General features: G+C 43.1%; 1 pseudogene; it reads left to right on the plus strand.

Annotated features, from left to right (window-relative positions):
- The window catches only part of LOC115415930 (glycine receptor subunit beta-like), a 32,640-nt pseudogene extending 6,683 nt beyond the window's left edge, over positions 1–25,957 (plus strand).
- Positions 25,958–26,409: the final 452 nt, after the last annotated feature.

Raw genomic sequence — 26,409 nt, forward strand, 5'->3', positions numbered from 1 at the left:
TCATCATTACCACCATCATCATCATCACCATCATCACCAATATCATCATCACCATCATCATCATCATCATCATCATCATCATCACCACCATCATCATCATCACCGCCATCATCATCATCATCACCACCACCATCATCATCATCACCACCATCATCATCATCATCACCATCATCATCATCACCAATATCATCATCACCGTCATCAGCGTCATCACCATCACCACCACCATCATCATCATCATCATCATCATCATCATCATCATCATCATCACATCATCATCATCATCACCATCACCACCACCATCATCATCATCATCATCACCACCATCATCATCATCATCATCACCACCACATCATCTCATCATCATCACCATCATCATCATCACCATCACCATCATCACCGTCTTCATTATTACCATCTTCATCATCTTCATCATCATCATCATCACCATCATCATCACCATCATCATTATTACCATCATCATCATCATCCTCATCATCATCATCATCATCGTTATCACCATCTTCATCATCATTATCATCATTATTACCATCTTCATCACCATCATCATCATCCTCCTCATCATCATCATCACCACCATCATCATCCTCATCATCATCATCATCATCACCACCATCATCATCATCACCATCATCACCAATATCATCATCACCGTCATCAGCGTCATCACCATCACCACCACCATCATCATCATCATCCTCATCATCATCATCATCATCGTTATCACCATCTTCATCATCATTATCATCATTATTACCATCTTCATCACCATCATCATCATCGTTATCACCATCATCATCACCACCATCATCATCCTCATCATCATCATCATCATCACCACCATCATCATCATCACCATCATCACCAATATCATCATCACCATCATCAGCGTCATCACCATCACCACCATCATCATCATCACCACCATCATCATCACCATCATCATCATCACCAATATCATCATCGTCATCAGCGTCATCACCATCACCACCACCATCATCATCATCACCATCACCACCACCATCATCATCATCATCACCATCATCATCATCATCATCATCATCATCATCATCACCACCACCATCATCATCATCATCATCATCATCATCACCATCATCACCATCACCACCATCATCATCATCATCATCACCATCATCATCACCATCATCATTATTACCATCTTCATCATCATTATCATCGTTATCACCATCTTCATCATCATTATCATCATTATTACCATCTTCATCATCATCATCATCATCGTTATCACCATCATCATCATCATCATCATCATCATCGTCATCATCATTGTTATCACCATCTTCATCATCATCATCATCGTCATCACCATCATCACCATCACCATCATCACCATCATCATCATCATCATCACCAATATCATCATCACCGTCATCAGCGTCATCACCATCATCACCATCATCATCATCATCATCATCATCATCACCATCATCATCACCATCATCATCATCATCATCACCGTCATCATCATCACCATCACCATCATCACCGTCATCATTATTACCATCTTCATCATCATCATCATCATCATCATCATCATCATCATCATCATCACCATCATCATCACCATCATCATTATTACCATCATCATCATCATCATCATCATCGTTATCACCATCTTCATCATCATTATCATCATTATTACCATCTTCATCATCATCATCATCATCATCATCCTCATCATCATCATCATCATCACCACCATCATCATCCTCATCATCATCATCATCATTACCACCATCATCATCATCACCATCATCACCAATATCATCATCACCGTCATCAGCGTCATCACCATCACCACCACCATCATCATCATCATCATCATCATCATCACCATCATCACCATCACCACCATCATCATCATCATCATCATCACCACCACCATCATCATCATCACCACCATCACCACCATCATCATCATCACCATCATCATCATCATCATCATCATCACCACCATCATCATCATCACCACCATCATCATCATCATCATCATCATCATCACCAATATCATCATCACCGTCATCAGCGTCATCCCCATCACCACCACCATCATCATCATCATCATCATCATCATCACCATCACCACCACCACCATCATCATCATCATCACCACCATCATCATCATCATCATCATCATCATCATCATCACCACCACCATCATTATCATCATCATCATCATCATCATCATCACCATCATCACCATCACCACCATCATCATCATCATCATCACCACCATCATCATCATCACCATCATCACCACCATCACCACCATCATCATCATCATCATCACCACCATCATCCTCATCATCACCACCACCACCATCATCATCACCACCATCATCATCATCATCACCATCATCATCATCACCAATATCATCATCACCGTCATCAGCGTCATCACCATCACCACCATCATCATCATCATCATCATCATCATCATCATCATCATCACCATCACCATCATCATCATCATCATCACCACCATCATCATCATCATCACCACCACCATCATCATCATCATCATCACCATCATCATCATCATCACCATCACCATCATCACCGTCTTCATTATTACCATCTTCATCATCTTCATCATCATCATCATCACCATCATCATCACCATCATCATTATTACCATCATCATCATCCTCATCATCATCATCATCATCATCGTTATCACCATCTTCATCATCATTATCATCATTATTACCATCTTCATCATCATCATCATCATCCTCCTCATCATCATCATCACCACCATCATCATCCTCATCATCATCATCATCATCACCACCATCATCATCATCACCATCATCACCAATATCATCATCACCATCATCAGCGTCATCACCATCACCACCACCATCATCATCATCATCATCATCACCATCATCACCATCACCACCATCATCATCATCATCATCATCACCACCATCATCATCATCACCACCATCACCACCATCATCATCATCACCATCATCATCATCATCATCACCACCATCATCATCACCACCATCATCATCACCATCATCATCATCAACCAATATCATCATCACCGTCATCATCACCACCACCATCATCACATCATCATCACCATCACCACCACCATCATCATCATCATCACCACCATCATCATCACCACCACCATCATCATCATCATCATCATCACCATCATCACCATCACCCATCATCATCATCATCATCACCATCATCATCACCATCATCATTATACATCATCATTATCATCGTTATCACCATCTTCATCATCATTATCATCATTATTACCATCTTCATCATCATCATCATCATCGTTATCACCATCATCATCATCATCATCGTCATCATCATTGTTATCACCATCTTCATCATCATCATCATCGTCATCACCATCATCACCATCACCATCATCATCATCATCATCATCATCATCATCATCATCATCACCATCATCATCATCATCACCAATATCATCATCACCGTCATCAGCGTCATCACCATCATCACTATCATCATCATCATCATCATCACCATCATCATCACCATCATCATCATCATCATCACCGTCATCAGCGTCATCACCATCATCACCATCACCATCATCACCATCACCATCATCATCATCATCATCATCATCGTCATCACCATCATCACCATCACCATCATCATCATCATCATCATCATCATCACCATCATCATCACCATCATCATCACCAATATCATCATCACCGTCATCAGCGTCATCACCATCATCACCATCACCATCACCACCATCATCATCATCATCATCATCATCATCATCACATCATCATCACCATCATCATCATCACCGTCATCAGCGTCATCACCATCACCATCATCACCGTCATCATTATTACCATCTTCATCATCATCATCATCACCATCATCATCACCATCATCATTATTACCATCTTCATCATCATCATCCCCATCATCATCACCATCATCATTATTACCAATCTCATCTCATCATCATGTTATCACCATCTTCATCATCATATCATCATTATTACCATCCTCATCATCATCACCATCATCATCATCATCATCATCATCATCATCATCATCATCATCATCATCATCATCATCATCTTCATTGTTATCACCATCTTCATCATCATCATCGTTATCACCATCATCATCACCATCATCATCATCATTGTTATCACCATCTTCATCATCACCATCACCATCATCATCACCATCATCATCATCGTTATCACCATCTTCATCATCATCATCATCATCATCATCATCATCATCATCATCACCATCATCATCATCATCATCATCATCGTTATCACCATCTTCATCATTATCATCATCATCATCATCACCATCATCATCATCATCACCATCTTCATCATCATCATCATCATCATTATCATCATCATCATCATCACCATCACCATCTTCATCTTCATCCTCATCCTCATCCTCATCCTCATCATCTTCATATACTGATGTCCCAGTGTTGTGGGACTACCTCCCAGCACATGTACAGTTGTAATTAACTGTGATGTCATATCACTTATGCTGACGTTCTAATAGTTGTTATGTCTCTACAGGACTACAGAGTGAATATATTTCTTCGTCAGAGATGGAATGATCCTCGTTTACGACTTCCTGCTGATTTTAAGAGTGACTCTCTAACTATTGATCCCAAGATGTTCCAGTGTTTGTGGAAACCAGACCTTTTCTTTGCTAATGAGAAAAATGCAAAACTTCCATGATGTTACACAGGACAACATCCTCCTGTTCATCTTCAGAAATGGAGACATCCTGATCAGCATGAGGTATGGAACAAGGTTATTATCGTTAACCAAAACTAACAAAAAAAACAGAATTGCAAAGACATTTTCGTTCACTGAAATAAAAACTAGAATTAAAAGAAAAAAAAAGATAACTGAAACTGTATTGTGTGTTTGCAAAACTAACTAAAACGGATAAAAATTATGGATAAAATTCCCTTCATTTTCGTCTTTGTCAATGTCGGAATGATACAAAATTGATTTATTTCCCTCCAGCAATTTTCTGTGCTGTCTCCATACGACACTTTTTGCTCCGTCACTTGTGTTCACTTGTGGTTTCCAGTCGTCTTCTGGTCCCCACTCTACCTGGAAACATGGAGACTAAAGCAGCAGAGTCCTGTCTGGATTGATTTGAATAGGAGCACAGAGAAGAAGAGAAAAGAGACCACTGAACTACAACTGAACTACAACTGAACTACAACTGAACTACAACTGAACTACAACTGAACTACAACTAAACTACAACTGAACTACAACTGAACTACAACTGAACTACAACTAAACTACAACTGAACTACAACTAAACTACAACTGAGCATTTAGAAAAAAATGAAAACTAATAAAACTATCGAACCTGCTCTAAAAACGAATTAAAATGAACTGAATTAGAGAAAAAAAGTAAAAACTAAATAAAACTAAACTAGAATGAAAAATCTAAAACTATTAGAATCTTGACCAACTCTAGCTCTAAGGTGATCGGATATGGTCATCTTTCCGCTGGTCCAGTCTATGTCCTGTATCAGTGTCATTTCTGTTGTAAATTCTGTTTTCTTTGGTCTGTGTTGGTGTTTGGATCCATTTCCAGCTGATCCATCTGTTCTGTTGGGTTTCAGCTGTAGTCCTACAGTTCCACACCAGTGTCGTCTGTTGCTCTTTCAGACAGTTGAAGCTCACTGTCGCTTACATCAAAAAAAAGTCCAGTTGTTTCAACATAAATTCGTCCTCCGTTCCTTTTTCAGAAAATGCTCAGTTTCCTTATCGTACCAACTAAACAAGTAAACGTGTCCCTTCAGTCCAGTGTACCAGTTAGTCCAGTGGTTGTGTTTTCTTCCAGGTCAGTAAATGAACAGTTCATTTGGTTTGTGTGATTCCACAGCAGAATGTGTGACGGTATTAAACTGAACTGTGTCAGTGAAGGAGCACATCTGAAAACAGCTGTCAATCAAACGGGATTCAGCCTTTGGACCCGTCCTCCAATTGGCATGCAGAAGCTAGGCGTCCGGCCTGGCTGAGCTCCGCCCACAGCCCCGTTCGCCCCCAGAGACGCCGAGCGTCCGGGGGCGGGACAACACAGTGTCATTTATCCAATTATTGTCCAGTTTAGAGTCAATGAAAAAAGCAGTTCCACTCAGTCCCATTGAAGTGCATGGACGCTGAGCGTCTACGGACAAATGCACTGAGCAGAGATGGAATGAACAAACACAGACACGGGAATGGAGGAGAAGTGAACAACATCCAGTCCACTGATCTGGGATCAGACTGATTCTGAACCAACTGGTCTGAGAGATGAACGTGTTCCAACACATTTGGAGTCAATGAAATGAAAACAACTGAACAGATTTGAGCATTTAATGGGAGTCATTTTAAGAGTACTAAACTACAACTAAACTACAACTGAACTACAATTAAACTACAACTGAACTACAACTAAACTACAACTAAACTACAACTGAACTACAACTAAACTACAACTAAACTACAACTAAACTACAACTGAACTACAACTAAACTACAACTAAACTACAACTGAACTACAACTAAACTACAACTAAACTACAACTAAACTACAACTGAACTACAACTGAACTACAACTGAACTACAACTAAACTACAGCTAAACTAAAATCAATGCTCAAACTAAGCATTTAGAAAATAACAAAAACTAATAAAAACTATCAAACCTGCTCTAAAAACAAATTAAAATGAACTGAATTAGAGAAAAAAAGTCCAAACTAAATAAAACTAAACTAGAATGAAAAATCCAAAACTATTAGGACCTTGGTCTGGACACAGTCATTGAGCCCCTTTACACGACCAGAGACATCCCATAACTGAACTAATCCCATAATAACCATAATCAGATGTGATGCGTTTACAGTCACCTCAGAAATGTGATCATGGGAAAAGCTGACATGTTTACGTCCATTATTTGAGTTCTTTCAGAGTACGTACGTATGTTATGACGTCAGACGTACACTTCGTCATTTTCTAAACATGCGGTCTTATCTTGTTACCATGGCAACACCTACAGTGTCAGCGTTAGCTGTCCTAATGTGGGAGGAGCTAATAAGACTACAGAATAGGTCACATGTTGCGATTATCCTTCCTTTCATTTTATTGTTTATCTATATTGGCTGTGGAACTTCCATTTATATAGATTTTCTACACATGCACAGATGTAAAAATAAATCAATCAGATTAACCTGTATACATGTGTGAAGACATCAGAGTACTGGGGAGATAGAGTTATACAGAGATAAAGATAATAGACACTGGTTATTATTATTATGACCTCTGCTGAGTGGAACGGCAGAGGTCATGTTTTCATCAGAGTTTGTCTGTTTGTCTGTTAGCGAGATAACTAGGGCGTCCCATTTTTGGGACTTCTTTTCTGATCAAGCTCTTAATTTGACCGGTTAATCTCTTATATATTAGTAACTCCCCAAAAAAATGTCCACCCAGTCTGTAAAGTTTTAGACCCCCCCCCCCCTCCATCTTTAGGGTGCCCGTCAGCCCAGTGCAGAAAACCCAGTTTTCAGTGGAAAATCCTGCATTTGTGGGTTAGTTCTGCCATATCTGCTCATGCAAATGTCATATTAGAGGTTTGGGGGATGCTACTGTCATTTATGAAGGTCTACAATCATGTACAGGTCAAAGGTCACATGATTTTAGACCAGGTCGCAGTGATCTGTACCCTTGAAGGTGAGTGGCTGGAACAGCATTCAGTTTTGGACCAGTCACTTGGTCCCATTCATCTGCAGTTCCTCCTTCTCTCTTTCCTTCCCCAGGGGGCTTCACCTTCTTCTCTTCACTACTCTTGGGTGTTTGGCCTTTAGGATGACTGGGCAGATTTACTCTGAAAATGTGTGACCCTTCTCTGGAAAAGGAAACCTGGTACCTGCTGAAGTGCATTAAAGGGAGGGTACCAGATGGGTACTGTAGGATCAGATGTTCTCCAGTCAAAGCCCTGAGTGCACATCTGTGAAATAAGACTAGGACAGAAAGAAATCTGCAAACACCTGGGATTGGACCCATTTTTCAGTGTCAAATGACCTTGACCTGGTCTAAGATCATGTGACCTTTGACCTGTACATGATTGTAGACCTTCATAAATGACAGTTCCATCCCCCAAAACCTCTAATATGACATTTGCATGAGCAGATATGGCAGAACTAACCCACAAATGCAGGATTTTCCACTGAAAAATGGGTTTTCTGCACTGGGCTGACGGACACCCTAAAGATGGAGGTGTGTGTGTGTGTGTGTGTGTGTGTGTGTGTGTGGGGGGGGGGGGGGGGGGGGTCTAAAACTGTACGGATTGGGGCAAAATTTTTTTGGGAGTAACTGAAATATAAGAGATTAGCTGGTCAAATTAAGAGCTGGATTGGAAAAGAAGTCCCAAAAATGGGAAGCCCTAAAGATAACTCAGTTTTCAGGGAATGTTGATACTGGCACAAGGAACAAATGATTACATTTTGGTGGTGATGGGGGGGGGCACTGATCTGCCTTGGCGGAGGTCTGAGCTCTCCGAGTGCTTTTCTAGGTCCTTTATTTGACCAGGTAAAATCAATTGAGAACAGTTTCTCATTTACAATGATGACCTGGCAAGAAGAGGCCCCAACAGATGAAAACAGAGACGAAACAAACCCCAACAAAAGAAAAATGGACAAAAGAAAACAGTACAGATGAATCCAAGACCCACAACCAATAGTGAAGAGACTCTGAAGTTCAAAACAACTTCAATAACTCTAGAGCGGGGCTGTCAAACTCATGTTCTTTCAGGTTCCACATTCAGCCCAACTGGATCTGCAGTGGACCGGACCAGTAAAATAATAACAGAATAACTGATAAATAACAACTTCATATTTTTCAGTGTAAAAAAAGAACATTAAATTATGAAATTTTTACATTTTACAAACTATCCAAAACAAAAAAGATGTGAATAATCTAAAAAAAAAAACAAAACAGAAATTTCTGAAGAAAAATAAGCACAATTTTATCAATATTCTGCCTTAACTTATGATTTCTCCTTGTTCATTACAGATCAGATCTACCAAGGCACAAAACAGGCAGGATATTGTCAAAATTACACTTAGTTTTCTTTAGATATTTCAGATTGTTCATATTTGTTCCAGTTATTGACATGTTATGGTTAAAGGATATCAGAATTTAATGTTCTTTGCAATAAATCAAAGAGAAAACATTGGTGTTGCCATTATTTATAGGAATGTCTTTTTTTTCCCCATGTTAAAGAAGAACATTTTGAGTAATTATTTCTAGGTTATTATGCCATTATTTTTGAGTTTTTTGCCCTTGACTGTTAATATCTTCAGGGTAATTTTTGCACTTTGCAAATTCATCCTGCGGGCTGGATTGAAAGTTTTGGCGGGCTGGTTTTGGCCCCCGGGCCGCATGTTTGACACCTGTGGTCTAGAATATATGAGGAGAGAGCAGAAGGACAGAGTCAACAGTCCAGTAGGGAATGTTGTAGTTTCTAGATAGAGATATATAGAGATATGGATATATAGAGCTATAGATATACTGTACATAGATACAGGACACTGATCTTCATTAACTGAAGAAAGGTTAAATATGGAGGAAAATTCCTTTGGGAACTGACCCAAAGTACCACTGGGTCTGTATGGGTTCAGGTCTGTGTGGGCTCAGGTCTGTATGGGTTCAGGTCTGTATGGGTTCAGGTCTGTATGGGTTCAGGTCTGTATGGGTTCAGGTCTGTATGGGCTCAGGTCTGTATGGGTTCAGGTCTGTATGGGCTCAGGTCTGTATGGGCTCAGGTCTGTGTGGGTTCAGGTCTGTATGGGCTCAGGTCTGTGTGGGTTCAGGTCTGTATGGGCTCAGGTCTGTATAGGTTCAGGTCTGTATGGGCTCAGGTCTGTATGGGTTCAGGTCTGTATGGGCTCAGGTCTGTATGGGTTCAGGTCTGTATGGGTTCAGGTCTGTATGGGCTCAGGTCTGTATGGGTTCAGGTCTGTATGGGTTCAGGTCTGTATGGGCTCAGGTCTGTATGGGTTCAGGTCTGTATGGGCTCAGGTCTGTATGGGTTCAGGTCTGTATGGGCTCAGGTCTGTATGGGTTCAGGTCTGTATGGGTTCAGGTCTGTATGGGCTCAGGTCTGTATGGCCTCAGGTCTGTATGGCCTCAGGTCTGTATGGGCTCAGGTCTGTATGGGTTCAGGTCTGTATGGGTTCAGGTCTGTATGGCTCAGGTCTGTATGGGTTCAGGTCTGTATGGGCTCAGGTCTGTATGGGCTCAGGTCTGTATGGGCTCAGGTCTGTATGGGTTCAGGTCTGTATGGGTTCAGGTCTGTATGGGCTCAGGTCTGTATGGGTTCAGGTCTGTATGGGCTCAGGTCTTTATGGGCTCAGGTCTGTGTGGGTTCAGGTCTGTATGGGCTCAGGTCTGTATGGGTTCAGGTCTGTGTGGGCTCAGGTCTGTATAGGTTCAGGTCTGTATGGGCTCAGGTCTGTATGGGTTCAGGTCTGTATGGGCTCAGGTCTGTATGGGTTCAGGTCTGTGTGGGCTCAGGTCTGTATGGGTTCAGGTCTGTGTGGGCTCAGGTCTGTATGGGCTCAGGTCTGTATGGGCTCAGGTCTGTATGGGTTCAGGTCTGTATGGGTTCAGGTCTGTATGGGCTCAGGTCTGTGTGGGTTCAGGTCTGTATGGGCTGAGGTCTGTATGGGTTCAGGTCTGTGTGGGTTCAGGTCTGTATGGGCTCAGGTCTGTATGGGCTCAGGTCTGTATGGTTCAGGTCTGTATGGGTTCAGGTCTGTATGGGCTCAGGTCTGTATGGGTTCAGGTCTGTATGGGCTCAGGTCTGTATGGGTTCAGGTCTGTATGGGCTCAGGTCTGTATGGGCTCAGGTCTGTGTAGGTTCAGGTCTGTATGGGCTCAGGTCTGTATGGGCTCAGGTCTGTGTGGGTTCAGGTCTGTGTGGGTTCAGGTCTGTATGGGTTCAGGTCTGTGTGGGTTCAGGTCTGTATGGGTTCAGGTCTGTATGGGTTCAGGTCTGTGTAGGTTCAGGTCTGTATGGGCTCAGGTCTGTATGGGTTCAGGTCTGTATGGGCTCAGGTCTGTATGGGTTCAGGTCTGTGTAGGTTCAGGTCTGTGTGGGTTCAGGTCTGTATGGGTTCAGGTCTGTATGGGCTCAGGTCTGTATGGGTTCAGGTCTGTATGGGCTCAGGTCTGTATGGGTTCAGGTCTGTATGGGTTCAGGTCTGTATGGGCTCAGGTCTGTATGGGTTCAGGTCTGTATGGGCTCAGGTCTGTATGGGCTCAGGTCTGTGTGGATTCAGGTCTGTATGGGCTCAGGTCTGTATGGGTTCAGGTCTGTGTGGGCTCAGGTCTGTATGGGTTCAGGTCTGTATGGGCTCAGGTCTGTATGGGCTCAGGTCTGTATGGGTTCAGGTCTGTGTGGGCTCAGGTCTGTATGGGTTCAGGTCTGTGTGGGCTCAGGTCTGTATAGGTTCAGGTCTGTATGGGCTCAGGTCTGTATGGGTTCAGGTCTGTATGGGTTCAGGTCTGTGTGGGCTCAGGTCTGTATGGGCTCAGGTCTGTATGGGCTCAGGTCTGTGTGGGCTCAGGTCTGTATGGGCTCAGGTCTGTATGGGTTCAGGTCTGTATGGGCTCAGGTCTGTATGGGTTCAGGTCTGTGTGGGTTCAGGTCTGTATGGGTTCAGGTCTGTATGGGTTCAGGTCTGTATGGGCTCAGGTCTGTATGGGCTCAGGTCTGTATGGGTTCAGGTCTGTATGGGCTCAGGTCTGTATGGGCTCAGGTCTGTGTAGGTTCAGGTCTGTATGGGCTCAGGTCTGTATGGGTTCAGGTCTGTATGGGTTCAGGTCTGTATGGGCTCAGGTCTGTATGGGCTCAGGTCTGTATGGGTTCAGGTCTGTATGGGCTCAGGTCTGTGTGGGTTCAGGTCTGTATGGGCTCAGGTCTGTATGGGTTCAGGTCTGTATGGGTTCAGGTCTGTGTGGGTTCAGGTCTGTATGGGTTCAGGTCTGTATGGGCTCAGGTCTTTGTGGGTTCAGGTCTGTGTGGGTTCAGGTCTGTATGGGTTCAGGTCTGTGTGGGTTCAGGTCTGTATGGGTTCAGGTCTGTATGGGTTCAGGTCTGTATGGGCTCAGGTCTGTGTGGGTTCAGGTCTGTGTGGGTTCAGGTCTGTGTGGGTTCAGGTCTGTATGGGCTCAGGTCTGTATGGGTTCAGGTCTGTGTGGGTTCAGGTCTGTATGGGTTCAGGTCTGTATGGGCTCAGGTCTGTATGGGTTCAGGTCTGTATGGGCTCAGGTCTGTATGGGTTCAGGTCTGTATGGGCTCAGGTCTGTATGGGCTCAGGTCTGTGTAGGTTCAGGTCTGTATGGGCTCAGGTCTGTATGGGTTCAGGTCTGTATGGGCTCAGGTCTGTGTAGGTTCAGGTCTGTATGGGCTCAGGTCTGTATGGGCTCAGGTCTGTATGGGTTCAGGTCTGTGTGGGTTCAGGTCTGTATGGGCTCAGGTCTGTATGGGTTCAGGTCTGTATGGGCTCAGGTCTGTATGGGCTCAGGTCTGTATGGGCTCAGGTCTGTGTGGGTTCAGGTCTGTATGGGTTCAGGTCTGTGTGGGTTCAGGTCTGTATGGGCTCAGGTCTGTATGGGTTCAGGTCTGTGTGGGTTCAGGTCTGTGTGGGTTCAGGTCTGTGTGGGTTCAGGTCTGTATGGGCTCAGGTCTGTATGGGTTCAGGTCTGTATGGGCTCAGGTCTGTGTGGGTTCAGGTCTGTATGGGTTCAGGTCTGTGTGGGTTCAGGTCTGTATGGGCTCAGGTCTGTATGGGTTCAGGTCTGTGTGGGTTCAGGTCTGTATGGGTTCAGGTCTGTATGGGTTCAGGTCTGTGTGGGTTCAGGTCTGTGTGGGTTCAGGTCTGTATGGGTTCAGGTCTGTATGGGTTCAGGTCTGTATGGGTTCAGGTCTGTGTGGGTTCAGGTCTGTGTGGGTTCAGGTCTGTGTGGGTTCAGGTCTGTATGGGTTCAGGTCTGTATGGGTTCAGGTCTGTGTGGGTTCAGGTCTGTGTGGGTTCAGGTCTGTATGGGTTCAGGTCTGTATGGGCTCAGGTCTGTGTGGGTTCAGGTCTGTATGGGTTCAGGTCTGTATGGGTTCAGGTCTGTATGGGCTCAGGTCTGTGTGGGTTCAGGTCTGTATGGGTTCAGGTCTGTATGGGCTCAGGTCTGTGTGGGTTCAGGTCTGTATGGGCTCAGGTCTGTGTGGGTTCAGGTCTGTATGGGTTCAGGTCTGTATGGGTTCAGGTCTGTATGGGCTCAGGTCTGTGTGGGTTCAGGTCTGTGTGGGTTCAGGTCTGTATGGGCTCAGGTCTGTATGGGTTCAGGTCTGTTCATGTGAGGATTCTGTACAGTCAGTCTGGTCTGTACATGCAAGTCTGTTCTAGCTTTGGACTGGTGTTATTAGTATTCTACACACACTGTCAGACCGGATAAGTTGAGTTTACTTAAAAAATCTCAGGTAACTTGTTGCCTTAAAAAATGTAAGTAATGAGTAATGAAAACTTGAATGTATTAAACTGAAATGCTTGATTTGAATGGAGTTACTATTTTAAGTCCAACACACTGAACGTTAATTTAACTTTAAATTTGTTGCAGTGTCAGTTGTTTTGTAGAATCATTAGATTGAATATCATCAGTTCATTTTATTCAATTCCAAGTTGATTTAAAATAAAATATTTTGTAATATAAATTGCTTTGTATAATTATTCAACTTAATATATTGTAGCATAGATGGAAGTTAAACAGGAAGTTAGCTCAGTGTAATTTAGCAGTACAGGAAGTGCTTTTAATGGGGCTAAACATTAAGATTTTCTTTAAATATAAGACTGATCTTATGTGAACAGTAAACCCATAGTTGTTCCTGTGGCTGTGACTCCTGGTGCAGCTGGACAAAAATACACAAACAAACACGAAAAGGACAATACACACTGACACACACACATTCAGTCCACATGAACACTAACAGCACAACCCACCAACCATGCAGAAAAACAACACATTTAGAACTACAGCAACAATACCCACAATGCACTGCACAGATAAAACAGGTGTGGTCAGGACTCAAACTGAGGGATTTAAATCTATTAAACTGAAACTGTTTTTGTACTTTGGACTGTGTTTACAAATTAGTAGAATGTACTGAACATTTTATTGTAATGGAATCAAACTGAAATTATTTAAGTCCATTGGAATTAAAGTATTTTAGTGAATACGAAGTCTGGGTTTACAGTGACTGTAGCTGTGAAGGAAAACTCATTGTCATGCCTGCCCTACCCCAAAAATCCAAAATAAGTGCCTATTCAAAGGCCCTTCATCATCGTGCATCCTACGTCCTCCATAAGTAACAGCTCAAACGGGTTCTGACAGGTGTAAGCGTCCGTAAACGGGTTCTGACAGACGTAAGCGTCCGTGAACGGGTTCTGACAGACGTAAGCGTCCGTAAACGGGTTCTGACAGACGTAAGCGTCCGTAAACGGGTTCTGACAGACGTAAGCGTCCGTGAATGGGTTCTGACAGACGTAAGCGTCCGTAAACGGGTTCTGACAGACGTAAGCGTCCGTGAACGGGTTCTGACAGACGTAAGCGTCCGTAAACGGGTTCTGACAGACGTAAGCGTCCGTAAACGGGTTCTGACAGACGTAAGCGTCCGTGAACGGGTTCTGACAGACGTAAGCGTCCGTGAACGGGTTCTGACAGACGTAAGCGTCCGTAAACGGGTTCTGACAGATGTAAGCGTCCGTAAACGGGTTCTGACAGACGTAAGCGTCCGTGAACGGGTTCTGACAGACGTAAGCGTCCGTAAACGGGTTCTGACAGACGTAAGCGTCCGTGAACGGGTTCTGACAGACGTAAGCGTCCGTGAACGGGTTCTGACAGACGTAAGCGTCCGTAAACGGGTTCTGACAGACGTAAGCGTCCGTGAACCTTCCCTCTGTGTGTGTCTGCAGGTTGTCGGTGACCCTGTCTTGTCCCTTGGATCTGACGCTCTTCCCCATGGACACTCAGCTCTGTAAGATGCAGTTGGAAAGCTGTGAGTACACACACACACACACACACACACACACACACAGTAGACACTTTAAACAGATCCAGGTCAAAGGTCAGATGGTGATCCCACCTTTTTTCCTCCTCTGTCTGATTTCCACAGACAGAGGAACAGAAGTGAGGCAGGTGGACTTTTACACAGCACACCTGTGTTCACCAGTCAAAGGGCCCTAACCCTCTGCAGACCAAGGTCATTATCGTTAATGAACGAAATGACCAAAACTAGATTTGTACAAACTTTTACTTTAACTGAAATAAATAAAAACTAGAATTTAAAGAAAAAACCATAACTAACTGAAACTGTATTGTGTGTTTACTAAACTAACTAAAACAGATACAAATTCTGGATCAGATTCCCTTGGTTTTGGTCTTTGTCAATGTCAGATTGATGTTAAATGGATTTCTTTGTCTCTCTCAGTTTTCTGTGCTGTCTCCATACGACACTTTTTGCTCCGTCACTTGTGTTCACTTGTGGTTTCCAGTCGTCTTCTGGTCCCCACTCTACCTGGAAACATGGAGACTAAAGCAGCAGAGTCCTGTCTGGGATTTACTTTAGTGATGTGTGGGTCAGGTTTTTTTTTTCAACCCAGGTCCTGCTTTTGTGGAATTATCTGACCCGCCCCACAGGTAACCCCCTGAAAAACCTGCTGATCTGTGCATCACTAGTACTAGCCTGTCATGTGGTGTGAATGATAGGACTGAAATGCACCGAGACAGATTTATTAACAAAGAAAGAAAGGGGAGCAAAGACAAACCAGGTGCAGTAGTCCGCGTCCAGTGGTACAGGACGGTAGAAGTCTGGGTTAGGGTTAGACCAGGGGTCGGCTCCAGAGCTGCATGTGCATACAGAGCCTTCCAAGTTACAAAAGTGGTTTTCATCTGAAATAGGCTTTAAGACTAAATTCAATGATGACTAAAATTATGATTTCCAAAAAGTACCTCATGAATTTGGTATAAGTACTTCATTTACTATTGCACAAATACTACTAAACACTTTTACTGTGTACTTTTAGAGTAATTATACTCCAGAATCCATTCCACACTGCACTTCTGTTGTAGTATTCAGTGGTTGTAACAGATAAAATGTAAAAAAAAAAAAAAAAAAAAAAATTAACTTTTAAGAGTTTGTAAGCTCTGTTATTTTTTGCAGCTCCAGACTATTTTTTGGCAGAGGAGGGGGCAAAATGGTTCTGACTGATAAAGGCTGCAGACCCCTGGGTTAGACCAAACAGACGAACCTGGTCAGTAGTCAGAGTCAGGGGGGAAATGAAGAAGTCTGAGTTATTGTGTGTGATGAGGTCCAATGGTCCAGGCCCAGAAAAGAACCTTCTGTACCCCCTAATGAAAAGGCTGTATGAGCAGCAGGTGGGTGTGATGGGAGTCTGACTGGGACGCTCCACCAGAGCGGACCAGCACAGAACCATCAGATCAGATGAAATAGAACAGGCTGTATGTTACTAAATATTTCAACCTGCTATAAGGAATTTATCCATCGTGCTGTACATATGTTTGTGTCTCTGCTCACTATTATGAGACCACAAGGCATGGACCCAAATGCACGAGACTGACACAGAAACTTAGTTTGAGTATTTATTACTCAAATAAAAAGGTACAAAAGAATCTTCAAACAAACAGTTAACACAAAAATCTTCTCAGTCAAGGAATTAAGAAACTAACAAGAGGTTCTTCACAAGTGTGGAAACAAAAAATTAACAAAGACATCTTCTCAAACAAAGTATGTGAAAATATTAACAAAAGTCTTCACAAAGGTGGTATATAAAAAATCTAACACAAAAATCTTCTCATTTGAGGAATCAAAGTACAACACAAATTTTTCACAAGATGTGGAATCAAAAAACTTACAAAATGTCTCGAGCAGCACAGGGAAGGCCAAGGGAGTTCTGTCCTTAACAAACGCAAAAGATGCACTGACGACAGACACAAGGAGAGGAGAGAATATAAAGGATGGACAGGAAATGAGCCCCAGGTGAAGACGATCAGGGAAAAAGGAGGACGCAGAGCAGACAGTGCACACAGACGAACAAAGCCCCTCACCAAAACAAAACAGGAAATGAACACAAACTACAAACAGAAATACTAGCACTGCTGAGGGCGGTGCGTTCCACTCAGTCAATGACCGGCCCAAACTGACCCCCAAATAAAGTGTCCAGGGTAACCCACTGACCCACGCATCAGTAACTTCTTTGAATGTGATGGTGAGGAAGATAAAATACATGAAAAAAACTAAAGCTAAGACTAAAACTAAACTACAGTAAAACTATGCATTTAAAAAAAATGAAAACTAATCAAAACTCGCAAACCTGCTCTAAAAACTAATTCAAATGAACTGAATTACAGAAGAAAAAGTCTAAACTAAATAGAACTAAACTATCATTAAAAAGTCCAAACTATTAGAACCTTTCTCCAGAGTCGGCCAGTCTTTCACCGTTCCACTGATGCTCTCATGGATACAGCCCTAAAACAGCTGGTGGATGTGGGCGTGTCCACAGTTCCACATCTGTCTGGTGGATGTGGGTGTGTCCATCTGTCTGGTGGATGTGGGCGTGTCCATCTGTCTGGTGGATGTGGGCGTGTCCATCTGTGTGGTGGATGTGGGTGTGTCCATCTGTGTGGTGGATGTGGGTGTGTCCATCTGTCTGGTGGATGTGGGCGTGTCCATCTGTCTGGTGGATGTGGGTGTGTCCATCTGTCTGGTGGATGTGGGCGTGTCCATCTGTCTGGTGGATGTGGGCGTGTCCATCTGTGTGGTGGATGCGGGCGTGTCCATCTGTGTGGTGGATGCGGGCGTGTCCATCTGTGTGGTGGATGTGGGCGTGTCCATCTGTGTGGTGGATGTGGGCGTGTCCATCTGTCTGGTGGATGTGGGTGTGTCCATCTGTGTGGTGGATGCGGGCGTGTCCATCTGTGTGGTGGATGTGGGCGTGTCCATCTGTGTGGTGGATGTGGGCGTGTTGACAGTGAACATATGAATGTGAACGCTGCAGCAGTGACAGGTCAGTGTGTTGTTGTGGTTTGTAGTCGGATACACCACCAGTGACCTGGTGTTCATGTGGCAGTCTGACCCTGTTCAGATGGACGAGATCGCACTGCCCCAGTTCGACATCAAACAAGAAGACATCAAATATGGAAACTGCACCAAATACTACCAAGGAACAGGTACACACACACACACACACACAGAAACACATGTACAAAACACACAAACACAAAAAACACACACAGACACACAAACACACACAGACACACACAGAAACATGAACTGGTTCTGTGTAAGCGGATCCAAATAAAGCTTCTTCAGAACCAGTACAGAACTGAGGTCCGTGACCCGGGGCACAGATCCAGTTCTGAGAACAGTTTTGGTTCACAGAACTCAGAACCAAGCCGGACTGGAAGCTCCACTTTGACCATGAAAAGATGACAAACTGCATTTGACACCAGTTATTTGCATGGACTGATAGGATTAGTGGTTCAGAAGTTCTTAAACACAGACCAGTAGATGCTTTTGGACTGTGGTGGTCTGGGTCTGTAAGGGCTGAATACAGTTATTGTGTCACTGTCATATTTTCATTGATTATAGAACTGTACAACATGTTTAAAGTTAAAGGGAAAAAAATTCTATAATGTGATATAAGGAATGAATCGTGCGCTGTCCATTGTGCTGAATGCGAGATCCTTCCACGGAACTGGTTCCAAATAAGCAGATCTGAGAAAGTTTATTCAGAACCAGCATAGAACTGGTCTGTTTCAGTTAAACGTAGCTGATGAAAAGCCTGGAGCGTGGCGGTCTGTACTGCGGCGTGGTGTACCGGCTCACAGCCGCTTATGCTGCGTTTCCACTACATGGAACCAGCTCGACTCAGCTCAGGTACCAGGTCCTATTCCAGACCCTGTCCATTCCAGATACTCCCCATCATGTGGATTCACCTACTGACAGATTTACTGGAAAAGGGCGGGGCACACACACCACTCTGACCAATCAGAGCTCTGCAGTGTTTACACAGTGTCACCTTTAGGATCTGGTCCCCAGTCCTGGAACCTCAGAGGAGGAGGTACCAAAAAACTAGGACCAGGTACCAGAGTCCAAAAAACTAGTACCAGGTACCAGATTCCAGGTCCTTTTTTGTAATGGAAACACAAAAAGGCCAAGTCGAGTCCAGTGGATACCACGTAGTGGAAACGTGGCCTTAGTGCAGCGGTCTGTAAACCCGACCGGAGCCCGGCTTCCTTCAGGGTACAGTGCAGGGGTGTGGGAGTTGGGGTTGGCATTAATGAAGTAGATCATTAGTAGTTTACATTACATTACTAGATCCCAGGTCCGTGGAGGTGTGGCTTGGTCTCCCGATTCACCACGGTGTAGAGCCGCTCCCAGCCCCACAGGAGGCGGGGCTTGGAGGGCTTGATGCGGATGAAGCGGGGCTTGGAGGTCGGAGCACGGCTTGGTTCTGAGTTCTGTAAACCAAACTAGTTCCAGGATCCTTAAAGGGAGCTGGTTCCGAGATCCTTAAACGGAACCGGTTCCTCAAACCGAAAATGGAACTGGTTCCGTTTACAGAACCAACGTCACACTCCCATCAATGAAGACACAAAACCAGCCTCTGTAATCAGTTTCAGGTTTGGTCCGTCACATTCCACTAAATAAATATTTCCATCTACTCCAAATACGTCCATATTTCTCATTCATCCAGTCAAAGGCTCTAAATGTGTTGGATCAGTTCTTTGGTCCGTTGGACAGACTCCACCCTGTTAGGGTTAACCCTAACCCTGGGTGTGTCCTGTTGGTAGGTCAGCTTCAGTCTGGTTTGGGCTCATCAGTCCAGTGTGTGTGTGTTTATTCTCGTCCACACCTTCAGTCCATCAGGTCCTCACTGAGCACTGAACCAACATTTCCTCCTTTCTGTTCTTGTAGGGTACTACACCTGTGTTGAGGTGATTTTCACACTGCGTCGACAAGTGGGTTTTTACATGATGGGCGTTTACGCTCCCACTCTGCTGATCGTCGTCCTGTCCTGGTTGTCTTTCTGGATAAACCCTGATGCCTCGGCTGCCAGGGTTCCGCTGGGTGAGTACCGTTAACGCAGAATTAATCCATTTGGAATAAACACTATTAAGGTTGGACATTTTGTACAAGTCCAGAAACATACTCAACCATAAGGCGCTCCATATGACTGTTCACTTCTACTTCCTTCTGTGTCCTACTGTGTGTTAGTGTGGGGCTGGACATATAAAACTACTGGAAATACTAGAGTCCTCCCACAAAAAACAGCCATATGGATTATTAATAAGGACAGTTTCTATGAACATACTAATGAACTATTTATGAAATCCCATATCATGGAATTTAATGATTTGGTTTACTATAAAATAATGCAAAAAAATGTATAAAGCCAAATTGAAGTGAGATTCTTCTCAACACATGAGTCTAATTAGGATTTACCAGATGTTTGTAAATTTGTTGAACAAAAAGCTAAAAAACAGACTAAAAGCAGATGTATATGTGTTGTTGGAGTTCAACTTTGGAATGAGGCCAGCATGGATTTAAGAATGTGGAGCCCATGTTGGATATGTAAAAAAAGTGGTACGTAGGGATATTTTTGAAGGATACAATTGTTAAGATCTAATAAGTAATTGGTAAATAATTTATTTTTGACTCTACATTAAATTACCATTAATTTGGTGGGTTAAGTTTTCTATTTTTCAGGTTTATTTTCACCTTTTTATGTTTTTGCTTGTTTGTTTGCTTGTATGCGTTGTTGGATTTTTTTCTTTTTCCTCTATTGGATGCTGGGGAGCTGAATGTGTTCTGTAGGACAGGCTTTAACAGAAGCCTTCTGCTTCTGCCTGGGCCTGTTCAGTCCTTAACCTGTTGGTAATGTTTGGAATGTTTGTGGTGTTGTTGTTGACACTGGGTGTATTATTATGTGATGACTGAATAAAGAATTTCAAAAAAACAAAAAAAAGGTTCAAAAATCATGGGAAGGAATGCTTCTAGGACTCAAAAAAAAAAGAATGTGTTTGAAATGTTCTTTGGAAAAGGGATTCAGAAACTAACTCCAAGGCACTCGAAGCATTCAAATGCCTTTATTCTCACACATGGTCACATGGTCATGTGCAGACCTTCAAAAAACACTTCAGCGCATTTTGGCTTCAAGCCTTCATCAGAAAGTCAAACCAAAAAAAAAGGTTCGGTAGTTACCATGGAAACACCGTCATCTTCTCCAACACTGATTCCCCAGTCAAACCCATGGAGTTGGATCAATGCCAGCGGATGGAAATGAACAAAAATGAATTTAAAAAAACAACAACAAAATAATATATCTTGTGGGAAAAAAAATAAGCAAAAAAGGTACTAAAATAAAGTTTTTTAAAAAAGGATAAAATAAGCAACAAAATGAACAAAAACGATGAAAGTGATGAATAAAATGAACAGAAATGAATAAGAAATCAGCAAAACAATACGAAACATGAACAAAATAAGTCACAAACTGAACAAAATTTAAGAAAAAAAAACTGAAAGACGGGCAGCAAAATGAACAAAAACAAGTAAAATAATGAAATAAATAAACAAAATGAACAAAAACGGGTAACAAAATGTACGTAATAAATAATGATGGAAAAAATAAGTAAAAAATGGACAAAATGAATAAAAAAATGTAAACATTGATTGTCCAGTCAAACCCATGCAGTTGGATCAGTTCCAGTGGATGGACACACTGGGTTTGTGTTCAGTTCAGGACAGACTGGACTGAAACTGACACTGTTTATTCTGCACTGGTACTTTAATGAACATGTACCTGATCAGCGAATATAAGAAAATACAAGATTTATACTGAGCACAGAGGATAAAATAAAAGATAAATGAAAGGTTAAATATAGAGACAAATGAATTTGGAACTGCCACTAAAGTCTCCCTGGGTCAGTCTGGGTTCTGATGGTTCTGATGGTTCTGACGTCAGTGCACCTCCTACAGCACTAGTTCCAACCTTTTCTGTCGACCCCACACATTCAAAACAGACTTTTTTTCTTTAATTCATTTGTTTTGGATCCTGTCATAGTTTTCTATCCTGTTTCAAACCCAGGTTAATTTTAGAGGACATTTAGTCTGTATCATGTGTTTAATGTCCCCTTTTGGTGTCTGGGTCTCAGTTTCTCTTATGCTGCGTTTCCATTACGTGGAACGGGTTCGACTCCACTCTGGTACCAGGTCCTGTTCCAGACCCTTTCCACTCTGGTACCAGGTCCTATTCCAGGCCCTTTCCACTCTGGTACCAGGTCCTATTCCAGGCCCTTTCCACTCTGGTACCAGGTCCTATTCCAGGCCCTTTCCACTCTGGTACCAGGTCCTATTCCAGACCCTTTCCACTCTGGTACCAGGTCCTATTCCAGACCGGTTCCACTCTGGTACCAGGTCCTATTCCAGACCCTTTCCATTCCAGATCCTCCCTCTTTCCAGTCCCTGGTCGTCATAGCGATGCGGTGCGTTCCTTCTGTGTGCTCTGCTCACAGTTGCTGATAAACTCACTGGTTGCCTGTTGTCTGGTCAAACTCCTGCTGAATGTTTGCGTCTGAACCTCCTGGACAAACCATGGTGTAGTTTTACAGACTGTCATCATGTGGATTCACCTACTGCCAGATTTACTGGAAAAAGGGCGGGGCACACACACCACTCTGACCAATCAGAGGTCTGCAGTGTTTACACAGTGTCACCTTTAGGATCTGGTCCCCAGTCCTGGAACCTCAGAGGAGGAGGTACCAAAAAACTAGTACCAGGTACCAGAGTCCACAAAACTAGTACCAGGTACCAGAGTCCAAAAAACTAGTATCAGGTACCAGGTCCTTTTTCGTAATGGAAATGCAAAAGGCCGAGTGGAGTGGAGTTGAGTCGAGCTGATACCACATAGTGGAAATGTGGCATTAGATGTGTCAGCGTGGACAGGCAGGTGTAGAGGTCTGTCCATTCTGTGTTGGGTCCAGTTTTCTGACTGTGACTGAGTCTGAACAGGTTGAAGCGTAGGAACGCAGGATCGGGTCAATCCAGATCTGACCTCTCAGATATTATATCCTGCATTTTTATAGGAAAAGTCTGTGGTGTTTTCATTAAAATGAAATATATATGGAATCGTTAAAATATATTTTTTATTAGTCATTTTTCTTTTTCTTTTCAATTAGTCGAAATTCCAGGTGACCCCCTCGGGGACCCGACCCCAGGGTTGAACCACACTGGCCTATAGTCCACTACTGTGATCTCACTTCAGTTCCGTTCTGTTCTTTACATAAACAGAATGTGACTGACTTCAGATGGAGGCCTTGGAATGCACTGATAACATGGTGTCCTTTGTGTTGTAGGTATTTTATCGGTTCTGTCTCTGTCCAGTGAGAGTATGTCGTTGGCCTCAGAGTTACCCAAGGTTTCCTACGTAAAGGCCATCGATATCTGGCTCATCGCCTGTCTGCTCTTTGGGTTTTCATCTCTGGTGGAATACGCAGTGGTGCAGGTCAGTTCTCATGTTCACTTCAACTTTACACATCAGCCGAACTTTGTCTGATCTGGGTTGTACGCAGTGGACTGTAGTTTATATATGAATATTTTTTTATATATTTTAATATATGGCATGATGGATATATATGTATATAATTTAATATAGTTGTAACAAAGTAATAAAGGGATAATAGTAATAGTAGTCATAAGAATCATATACAAGCAATAAAAGTATAATAATAATAATAATAATAATAATAATAATAATAATAATAATAATAATAATAATAAAAGGATATTTGACATAATGTCCAGATCCAGTGGCTCTACAAATGAACCAAACATGAACTAACAGACAGAATATTGGAACAGTTCCACTGAATGTTCTTCAGACAGTTCAGGTTGTTCATATTTTATTGTTACATAACAGTTTGTAAATGTAAATATTTTCATAGTTTTGTGTTTTTTTTCACATTAAATCAAGCAGAAAATCTGTAGTTGTCAGTTATTTAAAATGATGTTATTATTTGATCCCGTTGGTGTGTTGTGGAACTGGACCTAAACCCACTTTGACACTGATGGTTCAGACCTTCAGTGGAACTGGTTTCATCCCACGGACTGGACCGGACCCTCTGGTGGGCCAGGTTTGGCCCACGGCCCTCATGTTTGACAGCCCTGCTTTAGGTTGGGTTTGTGTGTGGAGTGGACCTGATGGTGGAGCACAGTGACCCCCCTGACCCCACAGTGACCCCCTCTGACCTCACAGTGACCCCACAGTGACCCCACAGTGACCCCACAGTGACCCCCTCTGACCCCACAGTGACCCCACAGTGACCCCACAGTGACCCCTCCTGACCCCCCATGTGTGTGCAGGTCATACTGAACAGTCCCAAACTGATCGAGGAGGAAAAAGCCAAGATGGTGACCAGAGAGAAAGCACTGAAGGAGCAGGAAGGAAAGAAGGCCTCCAATAAAAGCAACAACAACACAGTGAACGGAACTGGAGGAACACCTATACATGTCAACACTCTGCAGGTACCATGGACAGCACCTGCACACACACACACACACACACACACACACGTCCGTCCAGTCCCAGTGGGCTGGACCTGGAGGTGGGGGCGTGTCCTGAACATGACTACACTGGAAACACACAAGTTTACACCAAACATCTGAGGAACTCCAAAAAATAAAGGTTTGAAAGTTTCTTTTATTAAATACACATTAAATTAATGAACAGTTTTTTAATCGGAGTACCCCCAACTTTCACTTCAGCATTTCTGATGAAAATGAGTCCACACCCTGTTTTTTTTACACCCTGTTTTTTTTACACACCCTGTTTTTTTTACACACCCTGTTTTTATTTACACACCCTGTTTTTATTTAGTCAACCTGTTTGTATTTCCATGCCCTGTCTGTATTTCCATGCCCTGTTTGTATTTCCATGCCCTGTCTGTATTTCCATGCCCTGTTTGTATTTCCATGCCCTGTTTGTATTTCCATGCCCTGTCTGTATTTCCATGCCCTGTCTGTATTTCCATGCCCTGTTTGTATTTCCATGCCCTGTTTGTATTTCCATGCCCTGTCTGTATTTCCATTCCCTGTTTGTATTTCCATGCCCTGTCTGTATTTCCATGCCCTGTTTGTATTTCCATGCCCTGTTCCTCCTTTTCTGCTGCTGTAAAACCTGGACTTCGGACTCCGGAGCTGGACTGAACTCATGTCAAAGCCGTCTGTTCTTAAATCTGTGCGTTTGCTCGTTTTTTTGCAGGTGGTTGAAACTCGCTGTAAAAAAGTCTGCACGTCCAAATCCGACCTGCGCTCCAACGACTTCAGCATCGTGGGATCTTTACCGCGGGACTTTGAGCTGTCGAACTTCGACTGTTACGGTAAACCGGTGGAGGTGACAGGGGCCCTGAAGTCCCAGAGCAAAGCCAACAAGAAGCCCCCGCCCCCCAAACCCGTCATCCCCGCCGCCGCCAAACGCATCGACCTCTACGCACGCGCTCTGTTCCCCTTCTCCTTCCTGTTCTTTAACGTGGTCTACTGGTCGGTCTACCTGTGACGCCGAGGCCTAGGGGAGTCAAACTCACAACCCCCGGGCTGGGTTTACGTGGACCGGAGTATCCTGGATGGTTTTAAGGGTTTGGAAGTATCCTGTTTCTGGGTTTGCAAACGTACACCTCATGTTCCCCCACCTTCACAGATCAGGTGATGCACTAATCCTGCTTTAGAATAAAAAAAAAATAGGAGATAGAAGGACATGAACGTGCACATAAACCAACAGAAGCATCGACCCCAAACACAACTGGGTCTGATGGTAAAACCTTCTATTAAACAACTGTCAAAGGAAGGACTCTAGGAAGAACCACTGGGCTTTTTTTAAAAGGGAAAACCTATGGTGGCCCAGAGGGCAACAGCCCCAAAAATTATCCACTATAAGAAAAAAAGAGAAAAGCCCAAAAAATTATCCACTATAAGAAAAAAAAAGAGAAAAGCCCAAAAAATTATCCACTATAAGAAAAAAAGAGAACAGCCCAAAAAATTATCTACTGTAAGAAAAAAAGAGAACAGCCCAAAAAAGTGTCCACTATAAGAAAAAAAGAGAACAGCCCTAAAAATTATCCACTATAAGAAAAAAAGAGAAAAGCCCAAAAAATTATCCACTATAAGAAAAAAAGAGAAAAGCCCAAAAAATTATCC

This window comes from Sphaeramia orbicularis, unplaced genomic scaffold (genome assembly GCF_902148855.1).
Source record: "Sphaeramia orbicularis unplaced genomic scaffold, fSphaOr1.1, whole genome shotgun sequence".
NCBI classification, from domain to species: domain Eukaryota; kingdom Metazoa; phylum Chordata; class Actinopteri; order Kurtiformes; family Apogonidae; genus Sphaeramia; species Sphaeramia orbicularis.